Here is a 22,283-nt window from a genome sequence, read left to right on the forward strand (position 1 = left end):
ACACACACACACACACACGTACCATAGATAAACTATCCCAGCTAAGTATTAATAACTGCATAACTTATTGGATAGTAAATTGGCTCACAAACAGAAACCAAGAATTTATAAGCTTCTCTATCCTAACCAAAAGACCTGACACTAGTGGTGTATTCCAGGTTTAGTCCTTGGGCTGCACATCTTTGTCATTTACTTCTCAGAAGTCAAAGCTACTATTAAGGGATTATACTTGACCAAGATTGCAGATGACTATAAAGTTGGTGCTATTATTAATTCCCCAGAGGACACCAAAATCCTTCATGAAAGCCTTTCCCAAACTAATAGCTGTTGCCAAAACCATGGACTAAATCTGAATGCCAGAGATGTATAATAGCATCCTTTAGCATGAAAAATGTCACATGTACCCATTACATCAACAACACACCCCTAAAAACTGATCTATTTGTTAGGGACCTGGGGACCTATATATCCCATAAACTGTCTTTTGGTTACCATATATTAACTACTGTAAGAAAGTTCCCAAAACAAGCAAATTACCTGAATCCTCCGGATTAATGCCTTAGCATCCAAGGAAAGAAGAAGATACTTGAAAATATAAAGATATAAGGCAATACTACTGCACTATGTAGTTGTTATGTTCACAGAAAGTGTTTTTTTTTCATTTCACAGCCTATTGCTAAGTGTGTGGCATCCAGGTCGAGGGATGTGAACATTGCACTTTATTCCATACTCATTACACCTGTCATTGAGTAGAATGCCCTTATCAATATGTACCTGTCCAAACATTTGACAACATAAATGCCCACAATGCTTTCTTACTAAAAATAAAAAAGTAAGTGCCTAAATTGAAAAATTTGTACAGACACCCTCAATGTCCCTCTTCCTGCTGTCATACAGGTTATTGAGGGGTGATCTCTGTATCATTTACAGAGCCTCAACAGACCTTATTGCGGTAGACCTACTGCACATTTACAAGTACAATGGGGCAAAAACACCCAATCAAGAGAAATCTCTTTTGAAACAATAATCAAACATATTATAGGGGCAGATATGTATTGCAGAGAATGTCACTTCTTTAGAATCATCTTCCTCTACAGATAAAGCAAAGTATTTATCTTATACTATTCAGAAATTCACCCCTGATTTAACATTATTGTATCTCATGAAGAGGGGCAGCATGTAAATGTTCTGTTCATCTTGGGTTATTCATACTTAAAATATAAGTGCTAAAGTTTTCATGATGGCCAGTGATGCACTGTGTACTCCTGCATGCATAACTGAAAAGTTATTTTCCGGTTTGTATTTTATGGTTACTTCATTTTGATTGTAGATAGGCATTAATATATCCCCAGATATTGTTACCTGATGTTAATCCCTAAGCTTAGACAAAATTTGTCATTTTTATTTTACAAACTTAAGTCTATTTATTGCTCACAATAACTTACTATCAAGAATTGACTTTAAGTTGCTTATAGCATGTTAGTTTTTAGTCAGAGTTGAATTTTCTTATATGCATTTTAGGAACTAATCTAGACTATCCTGACATGGAACCCACTTGTGAAAAATATACTGCATTTGTACCAAAAATGCTGAATTTGATAAAGTAGTTCTCTAACCAATGTCAGGTTTAGATCATTAGACCATAAACAGAAACTTACATTCTATAAATAGTATCACAAAGGATGAATAGCCCATCATTAAAAAAATCAGAGTAAAATATTATTGATTCCAAATTTTCAGCAGTGATAGAATATCTAAAAAATACTGTCTGTGAGATGTAGAATACACTGAACATCTGATTCAAAGATGGCTGCCATTCTGTAGACACTACTGATCTACATCTCTGCATATAACCTGTGGAAATCTAAACCCTGAAGTGATATCAAGAACTTTTAAACAATAAATCTTGGTAAAAATAACTGCAGCTTCATTCATCTAACCTTCAAGAAGTGAACAAACTAAGGGAAAATACACTATTTAATAGGATTATTACAGATTACCTGCATCTGAAGAGACTCTCAAACAAAGGAACTGTGTATTCAGTATACTCTGAGTTCCACTACTGATACAAAATGTCGAAGGAAGACAAAAATATGGACACAACTACTACAAAAACGAAACTGTCAGAACTGCAATCACCGGAAAAAGATGTTACTTCGAAACGACAAAAAATTATTAAACAACAGGAACAATCAAAACCAGGGACTAAAACTAAACCTGATCAAATGCTGAACATGGAGGATATCAAAACTGCTCTGTTACCCATTCAAGAAGCTCTGAAAGAATTAACTGTACAAGTACAAACTTTGAATCTCCTGTACTCAAATTCTTGAGAGAATGGATAAAAGTGAAGCCCGGATAGCAGACAATGAAGATAAAATAAACCTGTTAGCAAAAAAATCAGATGCACATGAGCTGGATATTCAAACTATTCAAGCTAAAATAACTGATTTAGAGGCAAGATCTAGAAGGAACAACATAATTGTCAGAGGAATACCGGAGTCTGTACAATATAATGACTTAATTACATCCATCCTTCAAATATTTACAATTATTTTTAAAGATCCTGATTTGCCAAAACAAATAATCATAGAAAGAGCACACAGAGCTTTGAGGGAAGCACAGGCTTCTAGCAGCCCAAGACCTGTATATGTTAAAATACTGAATTATCAAGATGTTAGCAAGATTCTCTCAACTATTAAAAAAAATGGAGGATATGTTATGTGGAACAATAATAGAATTTCTGTGACTCAGGACTTACCTCTGCAAATCAGGCAAGCTAGACAAATGTTATCCCCTTATTGTAAATTTCTTATTGAAAAACACATAAAGTTTCAGATGAAATATCCCAATACGTTAATATTCACAGTTGATGGGTCCAAATATTCGGTTTCATCAAAAAATGAAGCAAAAGTTACCTTTTTGAAGCTTTTCAAGGCTTTACCTGCTTCAGAGACTTGATCTGGCTTTCCATTGCGACTGGCATGGTATCCGACATCGGATATAGCTGCTGCTGTGGATCGAGGTCTTGGTAATCCTTTGTATGCTTGTTTTTCTGTGTTAGGCCCCTCTTTGTTGAGATAAGAGCTCGTTTTTTAAGTCCTGGACATTCACAAGTATTTCCCGAAGTTTTACAGCCTTTGCGAAGGCTGCTCTTCTACGAAGAAACAGGAAATGATTGTGGTGCTTCTGAGGGTGCGATATTCATTGTGGCACTTCCGGGAGTCCGTCGCTATTAAGATTCCCCCTTCGCGATTGTCTGGACTTCTTTCCAGGCTTGGAAAACTAAGGAGGACTATGCTGGTCTGAATAATAGTAAAAGAAACATTGAAGGATGTTGTGTAATAGTACTTTAAGCACATATTTACAAGATGTTACAAGTTTAGTTCCCCTAATGATCAAATTTTCTTAATTTAAAAATATATTAATGCTGAACAAGGAATGGATAGACAGGTAAGCATTTAGGGCAAGATTCTGATGAAAAGAACCAGTTATTCCCTTAATATCATTAAGTTGTCTGTATATGGTAATTATATTGGATACTACATTTTTTTTTTCTCTTCTGTTATATAGTAAAGACCCAGATATCTGAGATGTCTAGTTATAATACTGATAACTGCTGATGTCATTAGCTAAACATTTGATATTACCTATTGTTAATATTGATATTGGGGAAAATAACTATTTGGGTTTTTTGGATGCTTATAGGACTATCATTTTACAATAATGCAGGTTATTATTATTATTATTTTTTTTTCCCTTTCCCTTGTTTGCTGTTTGACCAAGTGAAAATAATGTTGACTAAAAATTGAACTCTCATTTTATCTTATAAGCAAGAGGTTTTATTATATGTAATTTGTATTGTTTCACTAAAGGTGTATTTAGAAATCAAGAAAGTTAACTATATCTACACAGCAGATATATATATAATGTTTTGTTTGGCTGTTTTTAGACAGAAATATTTTTATCAGGATAGCTTATTCAATACGTATATGAGGTTTCTAGTTAGACAATCAAAGTTATGAAAAAACTTATATATGTTGTTCTATAAATAATTTTTTATATGATTTACTCAAAAATAACTGATACAAGAGATGTTGATTAATAGTAGTGTTTAGTAGGGAATGTTTAGATTAGACTTTGTAGAAGTAGACTTAGTTGTTATAGGTTCTGCTTATATTATATGTGTCATTTATTGTTACCAGAAGAATATATCAAGGTTTATATTAGTAATTATTATAATTATTTACCCTGTACAAGACCTATACATGTCCTGGTCCAAGGGTAGAGTGGGTAGGCACTGGTATGGGACGGGATTTCAAGAATGCTTCCAAACCATATATATCTTTAAAATGTCTCTGAGTACATTCGATCTTTTCTTTTTAAAGGTTTGTAATAATGAATAACAGAGTAAAATGTGGGAAATAGACTCATGGAATACAAAAGGGCTCCAGAGCTTAAAGAAGAGGAAATTATTTCTTCATTTACTTTTGCAGTCTAGGGTGTGTTTTACACTACTTCAGGAAACTCACCTAACTAATGATCAATGGGCAGAGATCAAGAAAAGGAAGTAGATTAGAGAGGTTATAGCCTCAGAAGGTAAGACCAATAGTGCAAGGGTAGCTAAAGTTATTAAAAATCAATATCAAGGGAAGATCTTGGACTCTAAAATAGATAAAGAAGGAAGGTGGTGTTTTGTTACCCTCTCATCTACTCTCCATGATAAACCTATTTTACTTTGTAATGTATACGTACCATGTAGTAATCAACAATGTTTTATAGCATCACTTTACCCGCTTTTAAGCCAATATAATAACTATTATATAATAATAGGAGGGGATTGGAACTCCTATCAGAATCCGAAGTTGGATAGGTCTTGTCCACAAAGGTCATTCAATAGGCAAGCGGTGGTTGCACTAAATGATTTGAAAGAAGATTTTCAACTATATGACCCTTTTAAATATCTGAATAACCATCTCAATACAAACAATTTTACTTTTTATTCACCGTGTCACAAAATGTGGTTGAGAATAGACTTCTTTTTGATTTCACAAACAATGACTAATTTTGAACCATTAGTTCTCATACATGCGCGTTATTTATCCGGCCATTAAAAATTTCATTAAGTTTTTCTAAAGATTCTAAACATAATTTGTTTCACAGGGGTTATAATTGGTCTTTAAACCCAAATCTATTAAATAAAGAAGAAATAATACATGAAATTACAGATGTTCTTAATAGTATACTAGTTAAGTTGGAGAAACCACAACATTCTCCAGATATAGAATGGGCAACAGTTAAGACACAAATAATAGGGATCTTCTTGCAAAAAGCTTCATATTATAAAAAAATGCATATTAGAGAGACACAAGATTTGGAAGTTAAAATAAATTCACTTGACCAAGAGTTGATTCAGAATTACAACAGTCAAACAGAGGCGGAATTATTCAAATGTCAAAAAGATCTTTTCTTAATTCAAAATAATAGGTTGACATTTTATGAACATAAAATGTTAGCGAGATATGCTAATCATATTCAAATACCATCAAGGCATTAGCTAGAATCATTAATCAATCAAAAACAGCATCTTTAATCTCGGAAATACAGTTGGACAACACAATATATTCTAAAACCAAAGGTATTATTAATGTTTTTGAAAGAATATACTCTGATATTTATGCTGATCCAAAGGATCTATCCTTAAACAGGTCTAATAAAGATTTTTTTCAGAAAATTAGTTTCCCAAAAATAGATGATATTTCTCAAGAAGACCTAATTAAACCTATATCGGATGAAGAAATAACTTATATAATTAAAGACTTCAAATCATACAAGGCACCGGGGCCCGATGGCCTGACTGCTGAATTCTACAAAACTTTCTGTGATATTCTTGGTAAAATACTCTTGATTGTATTTAATTATATAATTAATAATAAAATTAATGATCTCCATTTTAACGCATCAAAAACTATTCTCATACCTAAAATAAATGCTGATACCCAGAATCCTGATAATTATAGACCAATTTCACTTCTAAATGTTGATATGAAAATTTTGACTTCTATTTTGGCTAATAGATTGAAAAGAATAATGAATCAAATAATTTCTAGTGAACAAGCTGGTTTTATAACTGCCAGACAAACAAGCGACAATACATTAACACTACATTCATTAATCTCTTATGCTAAACAAAAGAATTTAAATATTTATGCACTCATAATTGATGCGCAAAAGGCTTTTGATAGGGTTAATATAGAGTTCTTGTTTGACACTTTGCATTATTTTAATATACCCCAGGAATTTATCTTATGGTTACAAATCTTATATACTAATCCTTACACCACTTTATATATCAACAAAAGTTTTTCTAAAAGAATACAACTTAAAAATGGAACACGACAGGGCGGTCCTTTGTCTCCCTTGTTGTTTAATATATACCTAGAGCCTTTATTTTTATATATTAAACAGAATGTATATCATAATGCCCCTATATTATATGGAACAAAAATCTCCATGGCGGCGTTTGCAGACGATCTTAATATATACTGCACAACACCAATTTCAGACACTGAAAAATTACTGGAGGACTTTGCAGTAATATCTAATTACAAAATTAATCTTAAAAAAACAAGCATATTTCCTTTAAAAACTCCTAAACCCTTTTCACTTCTCCCATTGGTGGGGCAGGTAAAATCTGAAGATAAAATTAAATACTTGGGTAATACCTTTTCTACAGATGATAAGGATTTTTATAACATTAACATTAAATTAGTTTGGGATCACATACTATTTGACTTTAAGAGATGGAATAATTTAAAGTTACCGGTATTAGCAAAAGTTGCAATTATTAAAATGAATGTTTTACCCAGATTATTATATATATTTAGATCTGCTCAAGTGTTAATTTCCAAGGGTTTTTTTAAACAAATTCACAGGGAATCGGCTAAATTTATTTGGGACCCAAAAAAGACCAGGATATCATATGATAAACTGATGACTCCAAAAAATAAAGGGGGATTGGATTTACCAAATTTTGAAACTTACTATTTAATAATAAACTCGAACAGAATCTTAAGAATTGCCAATTATGACATATTTAGTAATAAATGGTCACCAATGTGGGTAACTTTGAACTATAAACACATTTTGAATTTGAATATTAACCCCAAATCAGTACCTTTCTTAAGAAAGGTAAAGCTTAAATTATATGATATAATGGATCACATTAAATTATATATAACGTCATTACAAAATTTATTTGAATCCTTAAATCTCATGCAGCATATGATGGTCTTCCTACCTTTCCATAGAAATCCTAACTTGAAAATTAATAATAAATTAATAAATCTTAAAAATTTTCCTCTTATGATGAATTTAACCTTACTTGATATATATCCCTACTTAAAGGAGTCCATTAATACAATAAGACAAGAAATGAATCTGCCCAAATCATATTTAACTATTTTGAGGCAGATCAAATAACGCTATATAAGTTACTTTGATGACTTTAAAATTAAAGATGAGGAAATAACAAAATGTTTCAATTTATGGCAAACTCTTCAACAAGATGTCAAATTTATAGCAGCCACTAATAAACTAATAAAGGATCTTAAATTTCAGAATACAGTTCTTATGTCAAAATATTGGAGGGATAAACTGCCACTTACAGAAGATAAGCAGTTTCTGAAGTCAATTAATCTAACAACGAAAGCAATATCTTTTCAAAAATTAATGTATACTCAACTTATGATTTTTAATAATGCCTATTATGCACGCCTCAGATTGCACGAGTTTAATCCTAAAAAATCTCCAAACTGCCCATATTGTACAGATCAAGCAGCAGATCTTCTTCATATGTTCTGGAGTTGTAAATGTATTTATAAACTTTGGAATTCCTTAAAATTACAACTTCAAAAGATGGGATATCAAAGTTCAACACTTTCATGGGAATTCATGATATTACATATTCCTCCAAAACAATTTCCTAGATCCCAAATCACTATATTTATTAATATTTTTTTATTAATGAAACTTTATATAGTAACAAACTGGTTAAATCCATCTCAAACGTCATGGGACAACTTTAGGACTTTAGCAATAAGACACATACTAGCCCACAAACTACTTTTGAAGGATCATAATAAAAATATCAATAATCCAAAGATATGGGAGCAAATTTTTAATATCATATTGGCATAATATATAGAGATCGAGTGTAGTGTGAGACATATATATTCTTTAGGGAAAAAGTTGTTAATAAGTAAAAAATTGAGATATCTGATCTATTTATAATTCTTTTCATATGTTTTTGTACAATCTGATGTTACATTTGGAAGCATTCATGTAAATATTGTGTTAAATAAATTCGTTAGAGTCAGACTGTAAAAATCATTGAGTTATTCAAACACAATGTCAATCAATAACAAACAATAATGCAGGAGATCTCAGATATCTTAAAGCTCTAATGTACATTAGGAGGCAAAAAACCATACACAAAGTTTGTATAGAATTTTGACTAACTTTATTCACAGAGCACACCTGTTTTATACAGGTCATTATCAGTTTTGCCCACCTCACTGGTGTGGTCAGTGACAGGGTCTTTACATCACAGTAATTCATAAAAAGTGCTGAGTTTGTGTTTTTCAAAAAGTCTTTTTCCCATGAGAATGTTACAGCCTTGCAAGCAGCTGGTCAGTCACGATGACCTCCTGAGGATGTAGCCAATTCAAGGTTCTCTGATTAGTTCAAATACAATAGATGTATGTCTTCCTAAATGCCTCCCTTTGTCTTTCTTGTTCCCAGCTGCGCACTATCAGAGATAGTGCGCACAAGGCTACTCTCCTGGTGGAGGCAGGAAAGAGGACACACATGCGAACAGATTTATTATTTTCTAACTTTGCAAAATAATCTTTACTTGAAAGACATGAGCCAGACTGCGTTTGCAAGCTGCCAAGGTCAAATTTCTGATTACACTGCAGCTTGTGCTTCAAGCAATAATATGCAGGTTTATTTCTACTATTATTCCAGTAAGACAGAATTAAATGCATTACATAAACTTTGTTCTTTATTATGGATTTAAGTACATTTATTCCTAACTAAAGCACACATTTCTCTATATATTTGATCACACAACTTATATATGTTTGGATGATTAAATACACATCTTCCTAAGCAGCACACATTGTAAATATATTTTCTAGGCAGCATGTATGTAAATATATTTTCTAAGCAGCATGTATAGATTTTTCTAACATTCTCCTCCTCTTAATGCATTTAATGCTTATTTGAAACATAAACAGTATTAGTTCATTTCTTAGCCTTTTCCTTTCAAGGATTTTCAGCTAAGTAAGTCATTTGTTTTATATTTCAGATAGGCTTTCACTCGGTATCAACAAATTCAATTCCATATCTTGGTACATGGTTTCAGTCACTGATACATCAACTAAATCTTTAACTAATTTTTCACACAGGGTATCCCAGCAGACACATGCTCCAATTATGAGCAGCACCACACAAATTGCAATCAGAATGTTCATAAGGACCGACCCCACCCCCAAACAGATTCTGGAAAAAGTTCACAGTGGGTTTGGGCCTGGTTCTGCCATTGCTGACACCTGCTGTATTACCTCCAGGTGATCATTAATTTCATGCTGGTTGTCTGGAATGTACGCACAGCATTCTTCTTTGATAAGCGCCGCATTACCACCTCTCCGCTAGGGTGAAGTCGAGAGCCATTCGGTTCTGTAGTACGACTGTTCTCATTGCATTCATCTCATCAGTCACAAGTTCAAGAGCGGAAAAAGTCGCATTGCTCATTACTTGAGGAGTTTTGACAATTTCCTCAGTTCCCAAATCGATTTGACTGCTCCATAGGTTGGGAATATTCCAGCCCAGGATATAACACTGTCACTCAAGTCCATATGGGTCAATTTTTCTTTGTCCTTCACAGACGAATGATCCTTCCAGCTTGCTTCAATCTTACCCACCGGATTAGTAGGTTTTCTGACTGTATTTTCAGCTTGGTGAGCTACATCTCTTACATTACGTATCTTACCCAGGGCAATTCTGCAGTATGTCTTATGGCTGGAACCAGATAACCCAAAAACAACTGCGGACCAATTCTCAGGTAACCACTTATAGGCTTTTTCCCACAAACAAAATAACTGTTTTCTACTTTTGTACTGATGCGGGTTAACCCTGAATGAAACATTTTCTTATCTATAACAGAGAATTGTCTATATATTTCAGGAGATTTTTGCACATTTCTCAATGTTGTTTTCATCAAGCTTAAATATGAATCATAATTCGTGCTGCAACTAGTACCTTGGTCTATAGGTTTTATATAACATTTGTAAGACACAGTTATGTTACAGTTACTCCAACCAACCTGGAGTGTATCATTTTAACAAAACAAACAATTCCTTTCTGAGTAACAGGCAAATGTAATGCCACTTTGTCTTGTGATCTCACAGTGCCTGTGTCAAATAACAAGTTTTCCCAAGTTGCATTTATTCCCAAGGGGACAGCAGACATCAAAAGTCCTCCATATGCTGTGGGTATTGCAGTACAGACCCAGCAATTTGAAACGTTCATAGTCTCTACATAAACTCGTTTCATAGCCAGGTATGTGTTAAAGTTTGGGTGCCAGTCTATAGCCAGTCCTTCATCACGTTTTATTAATTTCACTTCTGTAGTTATATGCAAGAAAAACCATAACAACAAAAAGTTACTACAAACATAGTTATTAAGTGTATGATCAGTAGGCCAGTGAACCAGTGTCTCTTGGGTTGTTTCACATTTTTATTCATTCTGCCTCTGGCCATCCTGTTCCTGTGGTATGTCCAAACTAAATTTCTTAACAGGTTTGCAATGGGTTAAATGAACCCAAGATGCTCTCTCAGCGATTTTCACTGCAGTGGGTGTTGCCAACAGTACCTGGTACGGACCTTCCCACCTTGGACTCGCCCAGTTCTTTCTCTTTATGATTTTCAGCCAAATCCAGGACCCGGGTCAGCACGGCTTCTGGTTTTGTTTCTTGTTTATCTGAAAAAGAGTTCAACTGCAAAACAGTCTTATTTGTTAATAACTTTTTCATATAACTAGCTAATGAGCCATCGGCCTCCAGCTCTGCAGGCATGAGGGCCTTCCATTGTGGCACACAATATGCCCTTCCAAACACTATTTCAAAAGGGGTCAAGCCCTTTACATTCGGAACAGTTCTCATGCTCAGCAGTGCTAAAGGTAGACAGCAAATCCAAGTCTTTTGAGTCTCACTCATTAATTTTCTCAACTTGTTTTTCAAGATTCCATTGTATCTCTCCACCAGTCCTGCTGACTGAGGGTGATAAGCACAATGGTTTCTCAAAGAAATCCCAAAAAATCTCCCAAGCTGCTGTATCGTCTGGTTTACGAAATGTGTCCCATTGTCACTATAAATTCTTTCCGGTATGCCAAATCTAGGAATGATTTCTTTCACTAGGGCCTTTGCCACTGTTGCTGCATCCGGATTTCTAGTTGGAAAAGCTTCTACCCATTTTGAAAACATATCTATGATTACTAAACAGTATTTTTTCCCTTCACATTTGTTCAGTTCTATGAAATCCATACAAATAGTATGGAACGGATAGGGTGGTGTTGGAAAGCTCCCTCGCTTTGGTTTAAATGCTCCCTGTGCATGATGTTTGCTACAAATATGACATGTTGCACAAAATTTTTGTGTATAATTCGTGAATCCATATGTTTGGAATGTTTTATTAACTAACTGTACCATCCCCCCTGTTGAGACATGGCTCTGCCCATGACTCAACAAAGCTGCATATCTAAACAAATTAGATGGCAATATGGGCTTTTCTCTTTGGAGATGTACAGTCCCTCTTCAAGGATTGCTCCTCGTTTTATCCACTTTTGTTTTCTGCTTTTGTAGCTAATGTCTGCATTGTTTTTAACATTTCTAAATCTAGGGTCTCAGAAGGTTGTAGTTCTTCATTTAAGCACAGTTTCTGGGTCTGAGGCAGCTTGCTTCAGCTGCATCAGCCGAGCATTCCCTTTGAAATTCTATCTTGTTGTTTTGTATGGGCTGCACATTTACAGATAGCTATTCTAGTGGGTAACTGAATAGAATCTAACAGGTTCAGAATCAATTGTGCATGATTAATCGCTTGCCAGTAGATGTTATCATTCCCTGTTTTTCCATTGTTGTGCAAAGACATGCACTGTAGAGAAAGCATACTGACTGTCAGTATATATGTTAACACATTTGCCTTTCGCTAGAGTGCAAGCACGTGTCAAAGCTATCAATTCTGCTGCTTGAGCTGACAGGTTATGTTGCAGGGTTGTGCTTCTATGATTTCGTCATCAGTCACTACTGCATAGCCCACTAGGTTCTTCCCTGTAGGACCTCGTCTACAGGACCCATCCACAAAAATGTCACCTCTAAGGCCAGCTAAAGGTACATCAGTAAGATCTTGTCTGGGTGGTGGTTTGTTCCATTTCCTGTAGGCAGCTGTGTGGTATGCCATCCACAGGAATTGGAAGTAATGTCGATGGATTTAATGTTGTACAACGTTCAATTGTCATATGGGGTTGACTCAATAGTATGGTCATGCAAGAAAGATGTCTGGCAGGGGATAAAATGCTATTTTTCTTGCAGTAAAATTATCGCAACTGCATGAGGTACTCTCAACGTGAGAGGATGAAACAACACCACTGAGGCTGAAGCTTGCACTGCCATAGCTGCTGCGACTACTGCTTGTACGCAGGGTGGTAATGATTGTGCCACGGATCTAACTGTGATGAATAGTAAGCTATGGGCGTTGCTTGCCGCCATGTTGTTGCGTCAGTACTGACGTCATATATCCCCTACAATCTACAGTTTGAAAAATCTCTTATGGTAATTCGGAAGCCCTAAAACTAATGATGAAGCTATCAGTTGTTTTAGTCTACAAAAGGCTGCTTCTGCTTCTGGAGTCCAGTGCAGTGTTTCTTGTGCTGCCATTGGTGTTTTAAATATTAAATCAGCCAATGGAGCCGTTTCTAAAGCATAATTGGTATCCAACTTTGACAAAAATTAGTCGTCCCCAAGAAGGACATTATTTCCCTTTTGGTAGTTGGTTTAGGTGCTTGTAAAATAGCTGTTTTCCGATCTTCATCTAATGTTCTACCTTCTTTGGATATCACATATCCCAGGTATTTAACCTGTTCTTTCCAAAGTTGCAATTTATGTTTGTTCACTTTATGCCATGCACAGCTAAGAATTTCAACAATGCTATTGTATCTTCCCTACACTGCTGCTGGGTAGGGGCTGCAAGCAGGATGTCATCTACATAAAGTAGTACTTGGCTGCCCCCTGGTGGAGAAAACCCTGCCAGGTTGCTAGCCATCTCTTGTGCGAATATTGTTGGACTTTCACTATATCCCTGTGGTAGTCGGTATGTATACCTTTTGCCCTGAAATGTAAATGCAAACCAATGCTGGCTGTCAGGGTGGATAGGTATTGAGAAAATGCATTGCTAATATCTACCACAGTGAAATATTTTTGTTGGCTTCAAATCATTTAACAAGGTATGTGGGTCTGGCACCGTAGGTGCTCTTGGTATTACCGCATCATTTACAGCTTGTAAATCTTGTACCATCCGCCATTCCCGTTTGCTTTTTTCACAGGAAATAGAGGAGTATTACATGGTGAATCTAAAGATTCCACCAGTATTCCTTTCTTAAGTAATGCCATTATGATAGGTTTGATTCCTGTTCTGCATCCTTGCTCAAAGGATATTGTCTTTTCCTTGGTCTAAAGGCTGATTTTGGTGTAATAACTACTGGCCCTGCTGTACGAATAAGTCCTACATCTGATTTTCCTGTTGACCAAAGAACATTTGGTATTTCACTCAAAGCTTTTTCTTCTTCTTCTATCAAGAACGCCAATCAGCTGTCTTCACTCTGTTGTAAGTGTACAGCTGGGCGTGCTTATGCGTTAACCAGTTCAGTTTCTGTTTCTGTACTCCTAAGTCCGATAATTCTGAGTCAGTTAGTCTCTCCCATCCTGTCACTTTGTCACCCAAGTCTACCCACCTAACATTCTTGTTTTTGGTTAGGCTAACGTGTGGTAGTTTATTGGATTTGTACAATTCCAAAAACTCCTGAGGCAACGAACAACTCACCACACTGTTGCCCTCAGTGTCCCAGTATAGGGTCCGTAATATCAGCCTATTTGCAGGATTCCTGAACAACTTTTGTTCGTATTCTTTATCAGGTCCTGGTGTGCTACAATAATATAGGGTACAATGTAATAAATGTTGCTGGTCAGTATCGAGGGAGGCACCTTGCTGGTGGCTACATTCATCAGTTCCTTGGTTACTGCCCTGGACCGTTGTAACCAGATCCTGGCTGTACCAATAATAAGCCTCCCCTCCGACCGTACTACAAAGGTATCAGTTTGTCTCTGTGCCTCCATACCGTTCATGGTAGGGACTACTGCTATGCCAAAAAGTTGCATAAGATCTCTTCCTAATAAGTTCATGGGGCATTTGGCAGAAAGTACTATTTTACTTCTTTGGGTCATGCCCGAGACGGGTCAGTTATTGCTATATCATGGGAAAGTGGTTCCCTGTACAACTGTCCGTTTGCTGCTTTCACTAATATGTAATCAGGTGACTCAGAATGTTCGGTAACTTTGAAGGATGTATCAAAGTTCGTGATGCTCCTGAATCACACAAAATTTGACTTCTCTCCCTTCTACCAGAAGTGTAACTTCGGTTTCAGTATCTGCTAAATAGAGCTCTAGGCTCAGTAATGCCAGATCTAAAACTTCACTTTCCCCAACTTCTACATCCGGTTGCATGTCATCTATTTCTTCTAAGGTATTTACATCATCCCCCTGCTCATTAGTCTCTCCTGGTGACTGCTGAGCAGCATAACTGTCATATAGTCAATCCTCATCTTCCTTATCCTTTTTCCCCACAGGTGCCTTGCTCCTGCAATCCCTTGCCAAATGTCCCTTCTTACGCAATTGAAGCACTCACCTTTTTCTTTCTGCTCTCATAAATTTCTGAGTTTTTGTCAGAGCGTTTGTTACCCTGAGTATTTTGCTTACCCTTTTTGGCTGTTTGTACTACAAAAACTTCTGCACCGTCTTCAGCTGTGAAGACCTGCGTTTTCTTTTTCTTTTTACTGTTAAAATGTTTTTCGGCATGTCTAGCATACTCTAACAAGGCTTGAAGCCTACTTGTTCGGTGATCTATCATGTGCTTCGTGATGAAGCTATTGATAGGGGCAATACAACCTTTCAAAAATGCATTCTTCAATTGTTGTTCATATGAACTATCATTCTTTTGATTTTCAGGAACAGGCATGCCACTATGGTTATTAAAACATTCTAATAATCTACCATAGTATGCATCCACAGTTTCATTATCGTGTTGTACACACTGGTTAATGCAAGTCCAGTCTGCCCTAGGTTTCCATTTTTCAGTAATGCGGTCTGTAAGACCCTTCAATCTAGTATCTAGTTCTGCGTCACTATGTGGGAGTGGCCTGTGTTTAGCATCACGGGCATTCCAGGCGCCACAAATCATGTGCCAGTCTGGACCTAAAATTTGTCTAACTACTCTTTCTACCTCTTCCCCATTTAAGTGGTAACTCAATCTCATACCCTGTAAATCCTGTAGAAATTTCTCAAAGTTAATTTTTGGATGGGAATTCCTTCTGTAGCTTTTCGGATGTCTTCCGGTGTCCATGGTCTATACACTAAGAGAGTTGAGGCCTGGCCCTCCTGTCCTGCCTGTGGGTTTGGTACTTCTATTAATGGACAGATTTCCTCACTCTCATCTAATAAACTTCCGCTTGGTTGTATATCCACAAGCGTTTGACGTGTTCGGGATCTAGTCCCGATAGGTTCTCTTACAAATGGTTGTCTTAATATCCCTGTTGTCTCTGGGTAATGTGGGGGGGGGGTCAGCCCGCCCTCCCGCTTCATATTCTGAGTAAGGCATCGGAGGACGTGGTAGGGGAGGGACCGATGCTACTATTATGTTATTATCCTCTTTGTCTAAAAATAATGCCTTTGCATTTTTATTTTTCTGTTCCCTTCGGTTCGCTTCCTCAATCCACCTATGTGCTTGAGGAACCCCCGACTGTCGTTGTTTTTTTGCCTGACCTTCTGCGTCAGATTTTAACTGTCTCAAAAGTTTTACTAATGACATTTTATCCAATTTACCATCAAAGTCATACTTGTTAACCCATGTTGCAAAATATCTCACATTATCTGCTCTCTGTAACTGCATATATTTTGCATCTTCTGTTAGGGGCGGGTCACGTGACCCTTTAGTGCATTCATTTCCCATGTCTCTGAAAGAGAAAAAAAAAAAGAAGAGAGAGAGAGAGAGAGAGAAAAAACAACAGAACTGTTACGTAACCCTTTCTCTTGTACCACGTGGTATCTTATTCCCCGTATTCACAGTAGTGTCTAGAATGACTGTTTACTTTGTTTTGTTTTATTCCCTGATCTATGACTCAAGATACAATACTTCGACTACCTCTCTCCCTGCTATCACAAACCTTAGCAATAGCACAGTGTAACCTGGTCCCCGATCTAAAACAAAAACAAAGAGAGGAATTCTGCTTACCCGAGCCTCCTGCTTATGTTTGATAGGCTTTTTAGGACCCAGTTTTCCGCTTTGCCACAGATCAGACAAGTGGACAGCCTCTTTGGGCACGACAATTCAGTCGGAGGGCTTTCCTTCTTCTCGCAGACTTCAGTACCACCTATATATTCTGACCTGTAGCTTACCAAGGAATTCCGCACGATTAGGACCAAGATGTTAAATAAATTCGTTAGAGTCAGACTGTAAAAATCATTGAGTTATTCAAACACAATGTCAATCAATAACAAACAATAATGCAGGAGATCTCAGATATCTTAAAGCTCTAATGTACATTAGAGGCAAAACCATACACAAAGTTTGTATAGAATTTTGACTAACTTTATTCACAGAGCACACCTGTTTTATACAGGTCATTATCAGTTTTGCCCACCTCACTGGTGTGGTCAGTGACAGGGTCTTTACATCACAGTAATTCATAAAAGTGCTGAGTTTGTGTTTTTCAAAAGTCTTTTTCCCATGAGAATGTTACAGCCTTGCAAGCAGCTGGTCAGTCACGATGACCTCCTGAGGATGTAGCCAATTCAAGGTTCTCTGATTAGTTCAAATACAATAGATGTATGTCTTCCTAAATGCCTCCCTTTGTCTTTCTTGTTCCCAGCTGCACTATCAGAGATAGTGCGACAAGGCTACTCCTGGTGGAGGCAGGAAAGAGGACACATGCGAACAGATTTATTATTTTCTAACTTTGCAAAATAATCTTTACTTGAAAGACATGAGCCAGACTGCGTTTGCAAGCTGCCAAGGTCAAATTTCTGATTACACTGCAGCTTGTGCTTCAAGCAATAATATGCAGGTTTATTTCTACTATTATTCCAGTAAGACAGAATTAAATGCATTACATAAACTTTGTTCTTTATTATGGATTTAAGTACATTTATTCCTAACTAAAGCACACATTTCTCTATATATTTGATCACACAACTTATATATGTTTGGATGATTAAATACACATCTTCCTAAGCAGCACACATTGTAAATATATTTTTCTAGGCAGCATGTATGTAAATATATTTTCTAAGCAGCATGTATAGATTTTTCTAACATATTGTATATATGTTTTTGTGATTGTATTAGACATAATAGCTAGAACGTATTGATATTTTTGTTTTGTTTAAGTTTGTATGGAAAATGTTAAAACAATAAAGACTTATTATTGAAAAAAAAAGAATACACTGAACATCCACTGACTACTGTACTGCTTCAAAATGGCAGATTTAGTTAACAGAAAATGTCTAACTGTACTACACATTTGTAATATCATGTTGTCTGTATTAATCTCATTCTATCTCACATAATGAGAAGTGAGACTGTTTACGTGTATGTTATTTGTATATATAGTTTCATCTGAAAGCTGTCTGTATGTTGGTGATTCAGGAATGTGTGTGTGTGTGTGTGTGTGTGTGTGTGTGTGTGTGTGTGTGTGTGTGTGTGTGTGTGTGTGTGTGTGTGTGTGTGTGTGTGTGTGTGTGTCTGTGTGTGCCTGTATGTGTGAAAAAGAGAAACAGTGAGAGAGAATGTGCATGTTTATACAATGAATATACCTGCGTACACTGTGTAGCAGTCAAACTGCCTCCACCTACCACAAGAATTATTTTTGTTTGAAAGACAGGGTGATATTCCTTGGGCTTATCATTTTTGTGGTTCAATTTTTTTTTTCATTCATCTGTTACATTATCATATAGAGAGCTGTGATATGCATGCATTGTTATAAAAAGGGTATAGAAGAGGCATGTGCTATTAGTAATGTGTCATAACCACTTAATTCAACTATTCAGTACAGTATGATGTATTTTACAATACAGATTCATTTACTTGTCACATTTATAATTCCAGGAAATCTTTCAAAGTATCATCTTGTTAATGCACTGTCCTATATAAATGACACCTGTGGTTTGCTAGGTTTCCAAATTCAGCTTCTCGTAGAATCTCAAAAGATGGTACATGGAGTTTGATGGTGTAGTGACAGTGCTGCTGTGGCATATAGAGGATTCTGATCAGATCTCTAACTGTAACTGTGTTATTACGAATTCAAGACATGGATACTAAGGGATTGTAGCAACTGATTGAGACTAGTGAGACCTGATCATAACTCTTTGCAGTGCATGAAGATTTATCTACTCCATGTTCTATCAGTTACAAAAGAAAAGATGTGAAATGTTTTTACCAACTTTGAAAGTCAGTAAAGCACTTAACAAATATTGTCACAAAGACAACAAGTAAATATAGGTGGAAGAAAAAGTCAGGCACGGTTTATTTAGTTAAATTATTTACCAAATGTTGTCTTTAAATATATCAGAACAAAACTATTAGGCAAAATAAGACATTTGAGAATGAGGGAATGCCCATTTTGTGAGACCTGACCATAACATTGATTAGGGAAAGTACTGTTATGGTTAGGTCTCATGCTACAGAAGTACATTACATGTTTATCTTTTTTTCCAGTTTTGGAGCATAATCATGGTGTTCCATGCACTACAATGGTATGGAGAAACTTGTGGGTCTATATTACATTACTGAAGTTTCAAAACTTCGAATCTGATATGTTCGAAACCATATCATTGAAGTTTTGAAACATCAAAAATGCAGTAAAACACAACAACCTACAAAAACAAACCATTTAAATGCTCTAAACAGGGAGGCAAGTCCCCCTGCACTCCCTACATGGAGCAACCCCTGCTACTTAAATATACCAACTCTGAGATTGCACTGCAGAGGAGAAAAGAGAAATCTTTCCTTTTTGCTCTGTACGGAGATCTCCGTTAAAAGATTCAAAGTTTCAAGACTTCGATCATATGGTGTCAACAATATCAGATTCAAAGTTTTGAAACTTCGATCTTCTGATATAGACCCAAAACTTGTAAACATTATTCTGAATTGCAAGAGAGAGAGAGAGAGAGAGATCCATATACCCCAAACACAGGCTTGCCAATCTGAAATAACTGAGAACAAGAGAGCTAAACCTTCTAAGTAAAATACAACTAACATTCTTTTTTGAAGTGGTAAAGCCTCCCTGCATCACCAGTGTGAGGGAACTTTCATCCCATAGTCATCTTACTTAATTATATTAACTCTATTATTGTACAGCTATGAGGAAAATGAAAACACCCTGCAAAGTTGAGCACAGTAGGCACATCAAATATGATCTCAAAATCAAGTAATGTCATGGAAAATATATTCTTGGAAAGATATCTTTAAGAAAATAGGATCAAGCTAAAACAGTCAGTTAGCTGATGACTTTATTTAGAATAACTACAAGCATGTTTAGGATACGATGCTGCGGTGGTACGGCGGTAGCATTGTTACCTCACAGCAAGAGGTTCTCCTGTTCAATTTTCGGCTGGGCTTGCGAGTGCCTTCTGTGTGAAGTCTGCATGTCCTCCCCGCGGTTGGGTAGCATTCAAAAGACATGCATGTGTAAATGGGCGTGCCTTCGTTGAAGGTTGGGCGTCGAGCTGGCACCTCGGCATTTTGTAAAAATCTACTGCCAATCATTAGCGGACTGGAGTTCCACTGTGGATACCCCTTACCGGGAAAAGCCGAAAGACAAACAACAACAACAAGCATGTTTAGGATGAAGGCACATGTTTTTTATAATTTAACATGAAAACATGATATGGACCTTTCTGTGTCATTCTGCTGTTCCATAGATGTGCTGATATATGCCTGCTACCCAGGTTACTGTACAAATGGCTACAAATTCTTAGCAGAAGTCTTTCTATATGAACAGTAGCTCTGTAATTCTACATAGTAACCTCAGATGTGTGGTCTTGTATACTACGCAATATTGTGTTTTCTGAATCACCCTGTGACAAAAGGATTACATAGGAAGTATGCCTCTGCTGTAACTTTTTGGTATTCAGAGACAGCCCTACTGCATTGTTCTTGTTTGAAGATGTGCACAACCATAGTGGGCAGTCTCTATGACCATGCTAAATAATAATGAGGCATCCCAGTGGGAGAGACCGTCTCTCAGAATTGTATGCTAATTAGACATGTGCTGTCTTGCAGAACTCCTTCTGATAACACATTTACTCAACTGAGAAATTCAGCGACTCACTCAGCTGTGTAAATTAGCACAAACCTTCTTAACTGCTAGGAGAAATAAAGAAAGCCAAAAAGCCATATTCATCCATAATGTTAGAAATGAGTTTTTGAAAGTTTAGCGATCAGGTAGTGTTAGGAAGTGGGTGCATGTATGAGTGTATGCAGGAGGCTGAAGGTGTGAGTACATGTGTGAGTGTGTCTCTGCCTGGGAAATAGCAGTAGGGAAGTTAATGAGGGAGTTGGTTAAATGTATGTGTTTGTGTGAGGGGAGGGGGTTGAATAGATAAGGGTGTCTGTGAGTGCAATCTGGTCTGGAGGGAGCTTTGTATGCATTTATAATGAATGTATGAATGCATATGTATGTGTGTGTGTGTGTGCGTGTGTGTGTGTGTGTGTGTGTGTGTGTGTGTGTGTGTGTGTGTGTGTGTGTGTGTGTGTGTGTGTGTGTGTGTGTGTGTGTGTGTGTGTGTGTGTGTGTGTGTGTGTGTGTGTGTGTGTGTGTGTGTGTGTGTGTGCGTGCATTTAGAGTAATGAGCAAATCCTGCAACATTAGGTTGGAGGGAACAAGTAGCCACTAGAGATAAGCACTTAGTTGCTTTCCTTAATGGCACACACAGGGTCAGAGGCATCCAGAAGACACCAAGGATAAATCTTAGGCTAAGTGCCTCAGTGGCATACAGGGTTCAGGGGAACCTTTATTTAGCCACCAGAGATAAGTCTTTAACTGAGTGGCTTAATTGCCCAAAAAGTTGGGGGACTAGTAACCAGGGAATAACTCTGGTATCTCATGCCTGAATGGAACTTAATGGAACTTTAAATTTAATATTGTGGTGGGGAATCACTATGGAAAGCTGTCATTGTGCCTTAATGGCACTGATACATAATGTAGGGAGACCACTTAAGTCCAGAGATAGCTGTAAAGATCCAGTTTGGGGGTGCTAGTCACCAAGGGTACTCTATATAGTGTGCCTTACAGGCACTTATTTAAAATAAAACAAAACATGGTGTGATGAACCACTAGACACCCACAATACTATAAATAATTTGCCTTAATAGATATTAAAATATATTCTAAAACTATACATTCCTACTTCCCAGAGAGCATATCTGTCCCATTTGCCACCACTTACCAACAGGGATAGCATGTATAAAATTTATAAAGATGAAGAAAAACAAAAAGAATGTGAAGTACAAAGGGGGATGGGATTTGGACCCAACATTCTTGGCACAAGAAAAAAAAACTCAGCCTTAACTACCTATGCTAACTGCGAATTTAGGGCTAGAGGGTTTTTTAACATATAATGAGGATATTAGGCATTATTCAATGCCTGCAATAGTTTGTAACTTACAAGGAAGTGGCACAAGGAACATTAAGCATACCTCTTAACATCATAGCATGAGACATCAAGACAGAAGCTAAAGTTAGACATGAGACAAAATCAAGAATGGATTTTAAGTAATACTCCTACAAACTTAGAAAATAACTAGGATAACACATTATGCACTGCTATGAAGGTTACTGAATGTTACGAAGTGTGGGACTCAAATGTCTAGCATTGGGGACTGACTGCAATCATCTGA

Source organism: Protopterus annectens, chromosome 7.part0 (assembly GCF_019279795.1).
Source record: "Protopterus annectens isolate FY-2018-M chromosome 7.part0, PAN1.0, whole genome shotgun sequence".
Taxonomy (NCBI): Eukaryota; Metazoa; Chordata; order Ceratodontiformes; family Protopteridae; genus Protopterus; species Protopterus annectens.